Source organism: Hyperolius riggenbachi, chromosome 11, assembly GCF_040937935.1.
Source record: "Hyperolius riggenbachi isolate aHypRig1 chromosome 11, aHypRig1.pri, whole genome shotgun sequence".
NCBI lineage: Eukaryota > Metazoa > Chordata > Amphibia > Anura > Hyperoliidae > Hyperolius > Hyperolius riggenbachi.
Window position 1 is genome coordinate 229,000,292 of NC_090656.1, and position 17,107 is coordinate 229,017,398.

A 17,107-nucleotide genomic window follows, 5' to 3' on the forward strand; every position below is an offset into this window, starting at 1 on the left:
TCAGGAGCCCACACGGGGCAAATTAGGGCCTGATCTGATGGGTAGGTGTGCTAGGGGGAGACAGGTGGTGATTGATGGGTGTCTCAAGGTGTGATTAGAGGGCGGGGAATAGATGCAAGCAATGCACTGGGGAGGTGATCAGGCGGGGGGGGGGGGGGGGCAGTGGTGCTCGGATACCTCCTTTTTTTTTTTTTTTTTTTTATATATCTGGGTTGTTCTGGATCCAGATAGTAAAAAATCTGGATAAATCCAGATATCTGGATTTGAACCGAAATGGCTCTAAATTAACATTAGGAGGTTCCAGACAGCAGTCATGTAGCCCACATTGTGTCCAGTACACAACTGGGACATTACTGCTAGCCGGCTGGCTAGCGGTGGAATGGACAATGAGGCGGCAGAACTGCCGACGGTGGCGGCAATGCTGCTCCCTCTCCTCTTGCCCTTCCTTTTCATGCTGCCCCTCCCCCGGCTGCCAGTGCCAGCAGACATAGTACAACTTTATATGTGTCCAAATGAAGTGGGGTACTACTTTATTCCAATCAGTAGTACTAGTAGATAGTAACAGTAGTAAAACTTCAACTAATGGAGTGACAGCAGAGTAGCACACACTGACACACTGTCCGTCTATCTGTCACACTGTAACAGCACTGCAATTAAAGTAAGCTAACTCAATACAAATTAACTATATATAACTGGTAGTAGTAGACTAGTTGTAGTAGTACTAGTAGATAGACTAGCAGTAGTACAGTAACCTAATCCCTAATAACCTACAAGCTATACTGTAGCTAAGGCTGGCAGCAGGCCTAGCCTGTGCACACAGCAGGGCCTAACCTAGCCTAGCAGCTGCAGCACTGAGTCTGACTGTCACACTGATTAAAATCAAAATATTAGCTAGCTAACTAAAAAAGCAATAAAATACTGGTGTAGTACAGGTGTTTAGGAGCAAAAACACTAGGTTTAACTTAGTAATACAGCATTTGCTTAGCCAATAGCACTGGAGATGTCTCTCAGTGAGCAGTCACAAGCAAGGACGAGATTCTCATCATGGCGCCTACCTTTTATACTGGAGGGGCTGGCCAGGGATCCCCTCTGTGATTGGTTGCTAGGGCTTCAGCTGGGAGCCCTCTGATTGGCTCAATGACGTCATGGACGTCATCTTTGTAGTTACGCTATCCGGATCCGGGTACCCGAACTAGGGATCTGGACTGATTTCTAACAGGTATCTGAGTTAGCTCGGATAGTGTGTTCCGGATTTATCCAGGTATTTGGAATCCGTATCCGGGTTCAGATACCAAAACATTTTTTGGATATCTGGATAGAGAAAAAAGGTGTGGATCGCTGCAACCACCAATGCGGCCAACGGGAGCCTGGGACCCGGAGCATCAGCCAACAGTGAACAAAAGAAAGGGATATCCCGCTACACCGTTGTAGGGTAAAAAGATCTCTCCGACTTTATTTAACACATCAGCAAAAACACAAACAGCTCACGCGTATCGGAGCTCTGCATGGCTCCTTAATCATAGCTATGATTAAGCTATGATTAGCTATGATTTATTTTGTTCACGGATATCTGGATAGTTTTGGTATCTTGAATCTTGATGAGCATCACTGGGGGGAGGGGGTCTGAGGGTGTGGGCGGTTGATTTGGTGCCCGCAAAGGGGCAGATGAGGGTATGATCTGATGGGTAGCAGTGACAGGGTGATCAGTGGGTGATTAGAGGGCAGAACAGATGTAAATAATGCACTGGAGAGGTGTTCAGGCGGGGTCTGAGGGCATTCTGAGGGTGTGGGCGGGTGATTGGGTGCTCGCAAGGGGCAGATGAGGGTCTGATCTGATGGGTAGCAGTGACAGGGGGTGACAGGGTGATTGATAGGTGATCAGTAGGTGATTACTGGGGAGAATATATGCAAGCAATGCACTGGCGAGTTGCTCAGAGGGGGTCTGGGGGGCTATTTGAGGGTGTTAGTGATTTGTTGTCCACAAGGGGCAGATTAGGGTCTGGTCTGATGGGTAGCAGTGACAGGTGGTGACAGGGGGTGATTGATGGGTGATCAGTGGGTGATTAGAGGGATGAACAAATGTAAACAATGTACTTGGGAGGTGATCTGAGGGCGGGTCTGGGGGCGATCTGAGGGTGTGGGTGGGTAATCGGGTGCCCGCAAGGGGCAGGTTAGAGTCTGATTTGATGGGTGGCAGTGACAGGTGGTGACGGGGTGATTGTTGGGTAATTGACAGGTGATCAGTGGGTGATTGCAGGGGAGAATATATGTATACAGTACATGGGGGGGGGGGGGGGGGGGGGGGTTCTGGGGGGGTCTTGGGAGGATCTGAGGGTGTGTGGGGGGGAGTGATCAGGAGCCCCCAGGGGGCAGTTTCAGACCTAATCTAAAAAATAGCAGTGGTAGATAGTGACAGGGAGTGATTTAAGTGATTAGGGGGGTGATTGGGTGCAAACAGGGGTCTGGGGGTGGGCAGGGGGGTCTTAGGAGTGCTGTGGGCTATCAGAGGGAAGGGGGGGCAGGATCTGTGTGTGTGGGTGCTTACTAGGGGGGCTGCCTCCTGCCCTGGTGCTCCCTCGATCACCGAGACCACCAGGGCAGGAGGCAGCCTGTATAATATGCTTTGTATACATTATAAAGTGTATTATACGCTTTTAGGGCTCGTTCTCACCTGAGCGGGAATTGTGGAAATCCCGCTCAGGGCAAACTCCTAACGGTTTTGTCAAATCCACTACACATTGTAGCCATCTCTATTGTTCCCACTGCCACAGTGGCGGTTAGTGTTAACCGCAACCGCGCTACATGCAGCGGTTTGTCCGCGACGAGCGTTCCGCGATTAGCAATCGTGATTAGCGTGCAAAGCACGCTAATCCCGATCGCTCCAAAACCGCCGCAGTGTCCAGTGATTTTTTTTCCGTGCTAATCGCGGTAAAATCACTCCCGCAAAACGCCAGCGGTAATTGCCGGTGTTCTGCGGTTCTAAGTGTGATTGGGCCCTAAATGCGGCAGATCGGGGGTTAACAACCCACCGGCACTGCTAATTGGCCGGCGGGTTGACGTCGCAGGTGGGCGTAGCCTATTGCCGGCGGATGCGTGCGCATCCAGCGCAATCCCCGGCCAGAAAGTGCAGAATGAGCCGCCGCCGATGGGCGTATTGCGGTCATTCTGCACACCACTTTGCCGCCGCCCCCAATGGCTGTGGGCGGTCGGCAAGTGGTTAATAGCTACAGTATATACCGTATATACTCGCAAGCAAGCCGACCCGCATGTAAGCCGACCCCCCCACTTTTACCCCCAAAAACAGGAAAAAATTATTGACCCTCATGTAAGCCGGGGGTAGGAAACGCTGGCCGCGTGATCCCCCCAGTATGTCCCAGTATAGCTTGTATAGTGCCCAGTATAGGTAGGTAGTGCTCAGTATAGCAAGTAAAATGCCCCAGTATAGCTAGTATAGTGCTCAGTATAGCTAGTATAGTGCTCATTATAGCTAGTATAGTGCTCATTATAGCTAGTATAGTGCTCATTATAGCTAGTATAGTGCTCAGTATAGCTAGTATAGTGCTCATTATAGCTAGTGAAGTGCCCCAGTTTAGCTAGTATAGTGCTCAGTATAGGTAGGTAGTGCTCAGTATAGCTAGTAAAATGCCCCAGTATAGCTAGTATAGTGCTCAGTATAGTGCTCAGTATAGCTAGTGAAGTGCCCCAGTTTAGCTAGTATAGTGCTCAGTATAGTGCCCCAGTATAGCTAGTATAGTGCCCCCAGTATAGCTAGTATAGTGCCCCCAGTATAGCTAGTATAGTGCCCCCAGTATAGCTAGTATAGTGCCCCCAGTATAGCTAGTATAGTGCCCCCAGTATAGCTAGTATAGTGCCCCCAGTATAGCTAGTATAGTGCCCCCAGTATAGCTAGTATAGTGCCCCATTATAGCTAGTATAGTGCCCCCAGTATAGCTAGTATAGTGCCCCATTATAGCTAGTATAGTGCCCCATTATAGCTAGCATAGTGCCCTAGTGTGGGTGGGTAGGTGCTGTCCCTCCCCGCTCCCCCCGCGGCCGCCGCTGCTATTACCTTAGGCGGCGCCGCTTCCTCTATCCCCATCCTCCTCCGGTAAGTTCGGTAACTCATTCAATTTCACAGCAGCGCGCCTCTCGCTGCTGTGATGATGAGGAAACCATAGAGAGCGGCTTCCTGTAGCGCGATGCCGTTACTATGGGAACCGCTCTCTATGGTTTCCTGCGTCATCACAGTAGCGGGGGGCGCGCTGCTGTGAATGAGTTACCGGAGGAGGACGGGGATAGAGGCAGCGGCGCCGCTTAAGGTAATAGCAGCGGTGGCCGCGGGGGGAGCGGGGAGGGACAGCACCTATCCACCCACCCATGACTCGCAAGCAAGCCGACCCCCCAACTTTTGGCCCACTTTTGGGGGGTCAAAAATTCGGCTTGCTTGCGAGTATATACGGTACTCATACTGATCAGGGTCTCTCTTTATTATCAATTCTATGATAGTTCTAGGTAGGACCACCTTTATTTAAATCTATACTAATTTTGGGCAGGGCCTCCCTGAATTGGGAGCACTAGACTAATATACAAATACAGAAGAGGACCTTCTTTAACCCTTACCCTGTGTTTTTTTTTTTATTTTAGTTACGTGCGTTGCAGCGCCACATTGGTTTGAGATTCCCACAGTGTAATGCAGAGCGGCACAGGATATTTACCTGATCTGGATGCAGGATCAGCTCTCTTCTTCCACCACCGAGTGGCGCTGTAACACTGAAAGCCTCCTTCGGGTACCGATCACATCATATCGTGATCTGGATGTAAGGATGATGTCAGCATTACAGCGCCACTCGGTGGTGGGAGATGAGCAAAACCTGCGTGCAGTTTAGGTTAATATTGTGCTCCCTTTGCCACTTTGCTGGGGGAGGCAGCCCATCTATATAGCCTGTTGCAGCAGCCCTGCCCCAAGTTCTAGTACACAAAATAATTCAGATGGGGCTGCTAAAGGGTTAATAAGGAACACTGTGCTGGGGATGGTCAATGAGATCCAAATTTCGAGGTGATGCAGCACTAAGTAAATTTATGCAGCTTGAACATGAACCAATCAAATCCTGCTGAGGTAAAATCCAGTTGGTCCATTTTCTAGCTGCATACATTTGCATTCACAATTTGCATAGTCCTTCATTAACTGGAAATGATCTGCATCTCCTTGACCATCCCTACACTGTACTAATTCTAGGCATCGCCACAGTGGCCTGCTTTTCACATGGCAATATATCCTGGCATGAGGGGGGTAAGGTTAGAGAGCGGAGGATTTGCCTGGTGTTGGTGGGGTGATGACCCTCACCAGGGCTGCAGCAGCACAGGGGCTTTTGGAATACAGCATGGGGATATGGGGAGGTATTTGTGGAGGAGTCTGTACTGATCAGATCTAAAGTGGTTGGAGGTTTTTTATTTTTGGCTACGTGGACTGTGTGGCCAGGCGGTGGAGTCCCCCAAAAATGAACGCCCTCAAAGGTGAGAAGGAAGACTTTGAGAAGGAGTCACAGTCTGATCTGTAAGGTGAGGCTAAGGCAGGGTATAGTGCACTCTAATGGGCAGGGAGACTTAAAGGGTTCAACAAAGCTACAGTTATGGAAGAAGTTGAGCAAGCTGCGACAGTGTGCGTAAGTTTTGGAAGTTTTATTTATTTTTTTTGTTTTTTGTTTTTTTAAATGAATGTTATGACAAAATGCATTAGCAAAGCAATAAAAATGTCCAAGTCAATTGTTGCCATGTATATTCATTGTCTGCCACAACTGAAGCAACATTTTTTTTTATTAAATAATGTTTGGTTTTGGTGTTCTGGTGGGCATACACGGTTCCATTTCTGTGATACAATCTTACCATTTATATGTAGTATAAGGCTAAAATCAAAACATACAGTGACATCTTTATTTAGGCAGTTCCCTTATACTACATACAATTGGTAACATAACATGCCAAGATGGAGAACTAACTAAATGCCACTTGGCAGTGTTTTTTTTTTTTTTTTTTTTGATTGTATGGTTTCATTGGTTGTTGCTTCACGGGCTGAACCAGCATGCATCCATGTGATATTGTTTTGTGTGTTGAGTGGCTGCATGCTTGTTCCTGGTGTGATTGATATATATTAGCATAACGTTTTTACATAAGGACAGTCTGTAAGGCCTGGAACCCACTGCAAAATGCTTTCACTCATTGCAATCACTAGAGTTTTGTTTGATCATTTTGAAAGCAATTCCATGAGTGTTTTAGTGACCGTTTGTAAAAAGTGTATAAATTTGCAAGCACTTGTTTAGCGATTAGCGTTTTAAAGTGTGATTGGTCCTTTAAAATCATTTTAAGTTTGTTACGGTGTGCAGGAACTTAAAAACGCAAGTAAAATGGCTCCGTGCAGGTTTAAATGAACTACTTTACATTTAAGTGCTAACGTTCCTGAAATGCTGCATGTCCTACATGTGCAATGTTCTGTATTGCAATCTCTCCAGTAGAAGTTGGCCCATCCATTAACAGTAGCTGATCCTTGTTTCAAAGCGCTAGCATTTTCAAAGGCTCCAAAAATGCTCTGAAAATAGCCCTTGTTCGTTCCAGCCCTTAGGGTTGGAACCCACTAGAGCGATTTTTCTAGCTTTTTTTTTAAGTTATTGCATACTGTAACAAAATAAAAAAAAAAAAATGAAAGGACCAATTGGAATTTAAAACGCTCATCGCAAATCGCTACACAACCGCTGCCAACTCACTCACTGCCTAAAGGGGCTCCCTGTCACTCACTCACTCCCTAATAGTGCTCCCTGGCACTCACTCACTACCTAAAGGGGCTCCCTGGTACTCAATCACTTCCTAAAGGGGCTCCCTGTCACTCACTCACTGCCTTAAGGGCCTCCCTGTCACTCACTCACTGCCTAAAGGGGCTCCCTGTCACTCACTCACTGCCTAAAGGGGCTCCCTGGCACTCACTCACTACCTAAAGGGCCTCCCTGTCACTCACTCACCGCCTAAAGGGGCTCCCTGGCACTCACTCACTACCTTCAGGGGCTCCCTGTCACTCACTCACTGCCTAAAGGGGCTCCCTGTCACTCACTCACTGCCTAAAGGGGCTCCCTGGCACTCACTCACTACCTTAAGGGGCTCCCTGTCACTCACTCACTGCCTAAAGGGGCTCCCTGTCACTCACTGCCTAAAGGGGCTCCCTGGCACTCACTCACTACCTAATGGGCTCCCTGGCACTCACTAGTGTTGGGCGAACAGTGTTCGCCACTGTTCGGGTTCTGCAGAACATCACCCTGTTCGGGTGATGTTCGAGTTCGGCCGAACACCTGATGGTGTTCGGCCAAACTGTTCGGCCATATGGCCGAACTAAGAGCGCATGGCCGAACGTTACCCGAACGTTCGGCTAGCGCTGTGATTGGCCGAACGGGTCACGTGTAGTGTTGGGCGAACATCTAGATGTTCGGGTTTGGGCCGAACATGGCCGCGATGTTCGGGTGTTCGAGCGTACAAGAGGAAAAAAAAATTAGCAAAAAGAGCTTATAGTTTTTGAGAAAATCGATTTTAAAGTTTCAAAGGGAAAACTGTCTTTTAAATGCGGGAAATGTCTGTTTTCTTTGCACAGGTAACATGCTTTTTGTCGGCATGCAGTCATAAATGTAATACATATAAGAAGTTCCAGGAAAAGGGACCGGTAACGCTAACCCAGCAGCAGCACACGTGATGGAACAGGAGGAGGGTGGCGCAGGAGGAGAAGGCCACGCTTTGAGACACAACAACCCAGGCCTTGCATGAGGACAAGAAGCGTGCGGATAGCAATTTGCATTTTGTCGCCATGCAGTCATAAATGTAATACAGATGAGAGGTTCAATAAACAGGGACCGGAAACGCTAACCCATCACAGATGTTCATTGTTCATGTTACTTGGTTGGGGTCCGGGAGTGTTGCGTAGTCGTTTCCAATCCAGGATTGATTCATTTTAATTTGAGTCAGACGGTCTGCATTTTCTGTGGAGAGGCGGATACGCCGCCGATCTGTGACGATGCCTCCGGCAGCACTGAAACAGCGTTCCGACATAACACTGGCTGCCGGGCAAGCCAGCACCTCTATTGCGTAGCAATTGCCCTTTGAAAAGATGTGAGATTTTGGAACTGTAAATAGGAGGCCCTATGAAAGCCTATGGGGGATTTTACCAATTTTGGAGCCCTGTAACTCTGGTTTGCAGAGATGTAGGGACCCCATCTTTGGAATCCAAGTCTAACAATATGTCTTCTACCTGCATGAGACATTTCGTGAGATTCAGACGTTGCTAACGGCCATGGCTGAGATTTATGTACGTCACCATCACTACCATTGAAATAGCCCAAATAAACAGGTTTTTGTGACCCTAGGCTATGACCTCTTCGGCCTAGGGGCCCGAAACTCACCAGTCATATTCCCCCTAAGGGTCCCTACAATGCTAGAAAATTTGCCACTGCTGAGCAATTGCCCTTTGAAAAGATGTGAGATTTTGGAACTGTAAATAGGAGGCCCTATGAAAGCCTATGGGGGATTTTACCAATTTTGGAGCCCTGTAACTCTGGTTTGCAGAGATGTAGGGACCCCATCTTTGGAATCCAAGTCTAACAATATGTCTTCTACCTGCATGAGACATTTCGTGAGATTCAGACGTTGCTAACGGCCATTGCTGCGATTTATGTACGTCAGACTCGCCACCATTGAAATTGCCCAAATAAACAGGTTTTTGTGACCCTAGGCTATGACCTCTTCGGCCTAGGACTGCATTGAACGCGACCCACGCATTGTGCACATTCTGGACAACACCAATTACTGGGTTTATACCCTTCTGAATCCACGGTACAAACACAATGTTCCAAAACTGCTTGAAGAAAGCGCCAGACAGGTCAAAATGGAAGAATACCAGCAGGCCCTTGTGGAGACTTTAGAGAGGGGATTGACATCCTCCCCCTCCTCTAGCCAGTTGTACGCCGACAGACTGACTTCCGCAAACCCAGGACGACCAGGAGGGCAGCAAACAACACAAGCCGCAGCTAGTGCCCAAAAGGGAATGGTATAGGCAGTGTCCTTGGAGTGGGAAAATTTTCTGACACCCATGCAGCAGCACACAGAACAACAAGCGTGCAGATCCACCTCCAACACCGATCGCCTGGAGAAGATGGTCAAGGACTACATGTCAGATGGCGTAGCTATGTTGAACAATCCATCTGCACCCTTCAACTATTGGGTATCGAAGCTAGACACCTGGCACAAACTGGCAATGTACGCAATAGAGGTGCTGGCTTGCCCGGCAGCCAGCGTTATGTCGGAACGCTGTTTCAGTGCTGCCGGAGGCATCGTCACAGATCGGCGGCGTATCCGCCTCTCCACAGAAAATGCAGACCGTCTGACTCAAATTAAAATGAATCAATCCTGGATTGGAAACGACTACGCAACACTCCCGGACCCCAACCAAGTAACATGAAAAATGAACATCTGTGATGGGTTAGCGTTTCCGGTCCCTGTTTATTGAACCTCTCATCTGTATTACATTTATGACTGCATGGCGACAAAATGCAAATTGCTATCCGCACGCTTCTTGTCCTCATGCAAGGCCTGGGTTGTTGTGTCTCAAAGCGTGGCCTTCTCCTCCTGCGCCACCCTCCTCCTGTTCCATCACGTGTGCTGCTGCTGGGTTAGCGTTACCGGTCCCTTTTCCTGGAACCTCTTATATGTATTACATTTATGACTGCATGCCGACAAAAAGCATGTTACCTGTGCAAAGAAAACAGACATTTCCCGCATTTAAAAGACAGTTTTCCCTTTGAAACTTTAAAATCGATTTTCTCAAAAACTATAAGCTCTTTTTGCTAATTTTTTTTTCCTCTTGTACCCACTCCCAAGGTGCACATACCCTGTAAATTTGGGGTATGTAGCATGTAAGGAGGCTTTACAAAGCACAAAAGTTCGGGTCCCCATTGACTTCCATTATGTTCGGCGTTCGGCTCGAACACCCGAACATCGCGGCCATGTTCGGCCCGACCCGAACATCTAGATGTTCGCCCAACACTAGCACTCACTCACTGCCTAAAGGGGCTCCCTGGCACTCAATTGCTGCCTAAAGGGGCTCCCTGTCACTCACTGCCTAAAGGGGCTCCCTGTCACTCACTGCCTAAAGGGGCTCCCTGTCACTCACTGCCTAAAGGGGCTCCCTGTCACTCACTCACCGCCTAAAGGGGCTCCCTGGCACTCACTCACTACCTAAAGGGGCTCCCTGTCACTCACTGCCTAAAGGGGCTCCCTGGCACTCACTCACCACCTAAAGGGGCTCCCTGTCACTCACTCACTACCTTAAGGGGCTCCCTGTCACTCACTCACTGTCTAAAGGGGCTCCCTGTCACTCACTGCCTAAAGGGGCTCCCTGGCACTCACTCACTACCTAATGGGCTCCCTGGCACTCACTCACTGCCTAAAGGGGCTCCCTGGCACTCAATTGCTGCCTAAAGGGGCTCCCTGTCACTCACTCACTGCCTAAAGGGGCTCCCTGTCACTCACTCACTGCCTAAAGGGGCTCCCTGTCACTCACTCACTGCCTAAAGGGGCTCCCTGTCACTCACTCACTGCCTAAAGGGGCTCCCTGTCACTCACTCACTGCCTAAAGGGGCTCCCTGTCACTCACTCACTACCTAAAGGGGCTCCCTGTCACTCACTGCCTAAAGGGGCTCCCTGTCACTCACTCACTGCCTAAAGGGGCTCCCTGGCACTCACTCACTGCCTGAAAGGGGTTCCCTGGCACTCACTCACTACCTAAAGGGGTTCCCTGGCACTCACTCACCACCTAAAGGGCCTCCCTGTCACTCACTCACCGCCTAAAGGGGCTCCCTGTCACTCACTCACTGCCTAAAGGGGCTCCCTGTCACTCACTGCCTAAAGGGGCTCCCTGTCACTCACTCACTGCCTAAAGGGGCTCCCTGTCACTCACTCACTGCCTAAAGGGGCTCCCTGTCACTCACTCACTGCCTAAAGGGGCTCCCTGTCACTCACTCACTGCCTAAAGGTGCTCCCTGTCACTCACTCACTGCCTAAAGGGGCTCCCTGTCACTCACTGCCTAAAGGGGCTCCCTGTCACTCACTGCCTAAAGGGGCTCCCTGTCACTCACTCACTGCCTAAAGGGGCTCCCTGTCACTCACTCACTGCCTAAAGGGGCTCCCTGTCACTCACTCACTGCCTAAAGTGGCTCCCTGGCACTCACTCACTGCCTAAAGTGGCTCCCTGTCACTCACTCACTGCCTAAAGGGGCTCCCTGTCACTCACTTACTGCCTAAAGGGCCTCCCTGTCACTCGCTCACTGCCTAAAGGGCCTCCCTGTCACTCGCTCACTGCCTAAAGGGCCTCCCTGTCACTCACTCACTGCCTAAAGGGCCTCCCTGTCACTCACTCACTGCCTAAAGGGGCTCCCTGTCACTCACTCACTGCCTAAAGGGGCTCCCTGTCACTCACTCACTGCCTAAAGGGGCTCCCTGTCACTCACTCACTGCCTAAAGGGGCTCCCTGTCACTCACTCACTGCCTAAAGGGGCTCCCTGTCACTCACTCACTGCCTAAAGGGGCTCCCTGGCACTCACTCACTGCCTAAAGGGGCTCCCTGGCACTCACTCACTGCCTAAAGGGGCTCCCTGGCACTCACTCACTGCCTAAAGGGGCTCCCTGTCACTCACTCACTGCCTAAAGGGGCTCCCTGTCACTCACTCACTGCCTAAAGGGGCTCCCTGTCACTCACTCACTGCCTAAAGGGGCTCCCTGTCACTCACTCACTACCTAAAGGGGCTCCCTGTCACTCACTGCCTAAAGGGGCTCCCTGGCACTCACTCACTGCCTAAAGGGGCTCCCTGGCACTCACTCACTGCCTGAAAGGGGTTCCCTGGCACTCACTCACTACCTAAAGGGGTTCCCTGGCACTCATTCACTACCTAAAGGGCCTCCCTGTCACTCACTCACCGCCTAAAGGGGCTCCCTGTCACTCACTCACTGCCTAAAGGGGCTCCCTGTCACTCACTCACTGCCTAAAGGGGCTCCCTGTCACTCACTCACTGCCTAAAGGGGCTCCCTGTCACTCACTCACTGCCTAAAGGGGCTCCCTGTCACTCACTCACTGCCTAAAGGGGCTCCCTGTCACTCACTCACTGCCTAAAGGGGCTCCCTGTCACTCACTGCCTAAAGGGGCTCCCTGTCACTCACTCACTGCCTAAAGGGGCTCCCTGTCACTCACTTACTGCCTAAAGGGCCTCCCTGGCACTCACTCACTACCTAAAGGGCCTCCCTGTCACTCGCTCACTGCCTAAAGGGCCTCCCTGTCACTCGCTCACTGCCTAAAGGGCCTCCCTGTCACTCGCTCACTGCCTAAAGGGCCTCCCTGTCACTCACTCACTGCCTAAAGGGCCTCCCTGTCACTCACTCACTGCCTAAAGGGCCTCCCTGTCACTCACTCACTGCCTAAAGGGGCTCCCTGTCACTCACTCACTGCCTAAAGGGGCTCCCTGTCACTCACTCACTGCCTAAAGGGGCTCCCTGTCACTCACTCACTGCCTAAAGGGGCTCCCTGTCACTCACTCACTGCCTAAAAGGGCTCCCTGGCACTCACTCACTGCCTAAAGTGGCTCCCTGGCACTCACTCACTGCCTAAAGGGGCTCCCTGGCACTCACTCACTGCCTAAAGGGGCTCCCTGGCACTCACTGCCTGAAGGGGCTCCCTGGCACTCACTATCTGGGTCCCTGTCACTCACTACCTAACTGGAGGTGCCTGTCACTCACTAGCTAACCTGGGGGTCCCTGTCACTCACTACCTAACTTGGGGGGCTACCATATTAAGGGGGCATTCTGCCTATTTATGTGAAATGCTGTCTATTTATGTGCCTCATGATTGCTGAATTTGTCTTGTTGGAGGTCAAATGATTGCTAATTGCGAGACTATGGGAAAAGCTGAATCCTTATCATATGAGACAATAGCATTAAACCTACTTTTTTAGCTTTTTTTCAGAAAATAAAACTGGGAGATTCTAAAAAATTGAATACATTTTTCAGGAGTAGGATGGATGAAATTGTTTATCTTCACAGTTTATTTTAAACTTGGATTTTCCATAATGTTCATGTATGAGTTAAAACGTTTGTACAGTATTTAGTTTATATTGCTGTTGCCACTTTGCGATAGATATGTGACTTTTGGGTTGCAGTTTGGGCACTCGGCCTCCAAAAGGTTCACCACCACTATCATAATCTAATGTCCCACCATTGCTAGGTTCATGTAAATTTGTCTCCACCCGTTACCACACCTATATTCTGGTCCATGGCCCACCCATTTTTTGGTGCGGCGCGATAAGCACGCCGCACAACGTGATCCTCATATTTTTGGCATGCTAGCTGCAGTGTGCTGAATTCTGCTGCCTACAGTATGTACAGTATACGCTGTTCTCTAGTGCCTGCACTGTGTGCTGATTTACCTCCAGTGTGTACAGTGTAAGGTGTTACTCTGTGCCTTTACTGATTGTAAACCAGCTATATTGTATGCTGATCCCTGCTACTTTCAGTATGTACAGTATTAGCTGTAAAGCCTGGTACACACATACAATTTTGATTAGCCAATTTTAGCTCTGTTCATAAAATTCATTGTCTGTTGGCCCACTTACTGCACGGGGGTGGTAAAATTGGGGGTCAGTGATTGACCAATCAAAATTGTATGTGCGTATACATCTTTGATCTATGCTTATACTGAGTGTAAATTATCTAAATAAAGGAGAGGGGGCTCCATCCAATATTTCGATTGGCAGGCCCGTTATCTGTAGCTTACACCGCTGATAAGTTAATGTACATTTGGCCCCACCCATGGCCACGGCCACTCACCTCATGGTCACGCCCATTTTTTTGCCGCTGCGCGCGCCGCATGCACCTCCCGACCTGGTGCCCACAGGTGCCCCCGATCTCCAAGGACCCTAGAAACGCCCCTGCTGCCATATATCTACATTTGGATGCAATACCACTTGCCTGGCTCTGCTGGTGATTATGTGACTATGCTAGGTGTACACATAGCCCCTGAACAAGCAGGCAGGAGATCAGGTATTTGTGGTTTATTTTTTAAATAATTTTTATTAGTTTTTTTTATTATTTTTGTGTATTTTTTTTGTTAGTGTACTCTTTTTTTCCTGTTTTGCTAAAACTGTTTTAGACCTATGCATTAGCAGGACAGGTGTCCAGCTGCTATTGTTGAAAAGGTGATAAATATGGCAGCCAACATATCACTCTTACCTTATTATTTCACCTTTAAGGCTGCTTTCACAGTGGGACGTTCAGGGGTGGACTGACAACTCATGGGGCCCCCGGGCAATAGGAGATTATGGGGCCCCCATACCAGTGTTTCCCACCTTTCACGTTATATTTTTACAGACTAAGATATAATAATTTATTGACAACAGTAAATATGTTATATTGAGATATTACACAGTGACAAAAACCGCCAAAAAATGGGTGTGGTCACGGAACAGAATGTGGGCGTGGTCATGGGTGGGGCAAAATATACATGACCTTAGCAGTGGTGTAAAAGGTCTGCTGGGGAAGTTTGAACTCTGCCATAGTGCTTCCCCCCAAAATACATGTAATCTGACAGCATTTCACCAAAAATCCATGCAATTTGGCAGAGGTTCCTCCAAAATACAGATAATATGGCAGTCGTTCCCCCAAAATAGACGTTATCTGGCAGCAGCGGTTCCCCCAAATATACATAATTTGGCAGCGGATCACCAAAAATACATGTAGCAGCAGTGGTTCCCCCAAAATACACAGAATCTGGAAGCAGCAGTTCCCCCATTATACACAATCTGGCAGCGGTTCCCCAAAAATACACATAATCTGGCAGCTGTTTCTCAAAATACACTTAATCTGGCAGCAGCAGTTCCCCAAAAATAGTTAATCTGCCAGCAGTTCCCCCAAAATAGGTGCCCCCAGTATAGGTAACCAGGTCAAAGGGTATCCCCAGTGGAAGTATCCAGGTCTATAGGTTTTCCCAGTGCAGGTATCCAGGTCTATAGGTGTCATCAGTATAAGTAGCCTAATCTACAGGTGTCCCCAGAATAGATAGCCAGGTCTATAGATGTCCCCATTTAAGATAGCCAGGTCTATAGCTGTCCCCAGTATAGGTAGCCAGGTGTCTCCAGAATAGGTAGCCAGGCCTATAGGTGTCCCCAGTATAGATAGCCAGGTCTATAGGTGTCTCCTGTATAGATAGCCAGGTCTTTAGGTGTCCCCAGTATATGTAGCCAGGTGTGTAGGTGTCCCCAGTATAGCCAGGTGTATAGGTGCCCCCAGTATATGTAGTCAGGTGTATAGGTGCCCCCAGTATATGCAGTCAGATGTATAGGTCTCGCATGCAGATAATTGGTACTGTGGCTGCGCTTCAGCGTGCTAGGTACATATTGACATTGGCGGCGCTCTGGGAGGATAGTGTCAGCTGCCGTGGGATGGAGGAGAAGGAGGAGGGGGAAAGGCTCAATAGGATCTGGAGGGTTCCTACAGCCGAGGTAAGTACCCCCCATGCTGAGTTTATCAATACAGGTTTTATGTAACCACCATGTTCCCCATCCATTTGTTTTTATTGTGTTTTGCATAAAAAAATATATGATTAATGTGTTATCATCCATTATAAAAGGTCCCAAGTGATTGTTTATTTTCTGATTGTTGTTCAAGGCCTAAGCCATCATCTACAAGGCTGATTTTTTTCCAGCTAATACACACATCTCTATTACATACATAATAATCAATAGCAAATTTAATTGATTTGATTTGAAATCCATTTTGACATGTCGGATTTAATTGTTAGGGAATTGTACAAATAATTGTATCGTCTACATGGGGCTTAAAGCCCCATGTACACTATACTATTCTGTTTACTAATTGATTTTGATTCTATGTACAATTTGATTAAATCCAACATGTCCAATCCTGATGCAATTCGCCATTACAAAGAAATGGCAAATCAAATGGAATCAAATTGAATCAGGATCGGACATGTTGGATTTAATTGAATCATTAATAGAATTGTTATAAATTCATAAATATAATCGTATAGTGTAGATTGGTCTTAGGAAAAGTGTGTAAAATCTACATGAAATGTGGGTAATTGGAATACAGGCCATAAATGTTAATGTGTTATTTTTCTCATGTAATAGGTGACATTGACTCGGAAGATGTCGTGCTTGTGTTGGAGTCTATACATCCTGAGGAAACATTTGCTGGTGAGTGTATAAATGAGGAGTGTACAGCTTGTTTTGTACTGAAAGTATGTACCTAAAGTATTTTTCTATTACCTTCCTAGCTGAGGAGACTTCACTTCAAATTCTTGCTGAAGATCAGAAGCAATTTGAAGGACATGAGTTGAATCTGCACGCCTCTTCCGAGTCTCATGACACAACTCTCATATCGTCACCAGGTTCAGTAGAAGAAAGTGCTGCTGCAGCATCAGCACCACCAGATGGACGTTCACACCCATATTACCGTGACAATTACAATTTGGATCGCTGGCACTCAAGACAGTTTATCCAGGCCCAATCAGAATACAGGGGCCTCATGAAGGAGCCTCATGAATGAGCTGATTTCATACTGACCTAGCGGACATAAATGCCAGTACTCGGGACCTAGGGGGCACTTTGCAGCAAGTGGCCAATGTAGGTGAGGCCCAACAAAGGTTATTGCTAAGATTGGCTGAGGGCCAAGAGCGCCAAAATTTAATTTTAGGCCGAATGTCGCATGTGGTCGAAACCCACAATGTAGTGTTAGGCCCTTTGGCAGATGGCCTACACCGGCACAATGTTACTCACGCCAGAATGAATGAAGCAATTGCAAACCAAAATTAATTGCTACAGCAATTGTTAAATAAATGATTTTTTTTGTTGTTGTTCACATTACAGTTCCTAGTTTGTCTTTACTGGACCTTATTAAGAATGTTAATACGATGTAAACACATCTTAATCTGATTACGTTGACAAAACCTTACTGTCCTTTCCATGGGTAATTATTTTGGTTGCCAAACATTTGTGACATTCTGATGTATGCACACCAA

At 48.2% G+C, this 17,107-nt stretch overlaps 1 long non-coding RNA gene across 1 annotated transcript in view; it reads left to right on the forward strand.

Moving 5' to 3' along the window:
• LOC137538318 (uncharacterized) overlaps positions 1–16,887 on the forward strand; it is a 36,613-nt gene extending 19,726 nt beyond the window's left edge. Inside the window, exons 2-3 of the long non-coding RNA XR_011024748.1 lie at positions 16,218–16,283; positions 16,364–16,887. This is a non-coding gene — a long non-coding RNA (uncharacterized lncRNA). The remainder of the gene's footprint in view (positions 1–16,217; positions 16,284–16,363) is intronic.
• Positions 16,888–17,107: the final 220 nt, after the last annotated feature.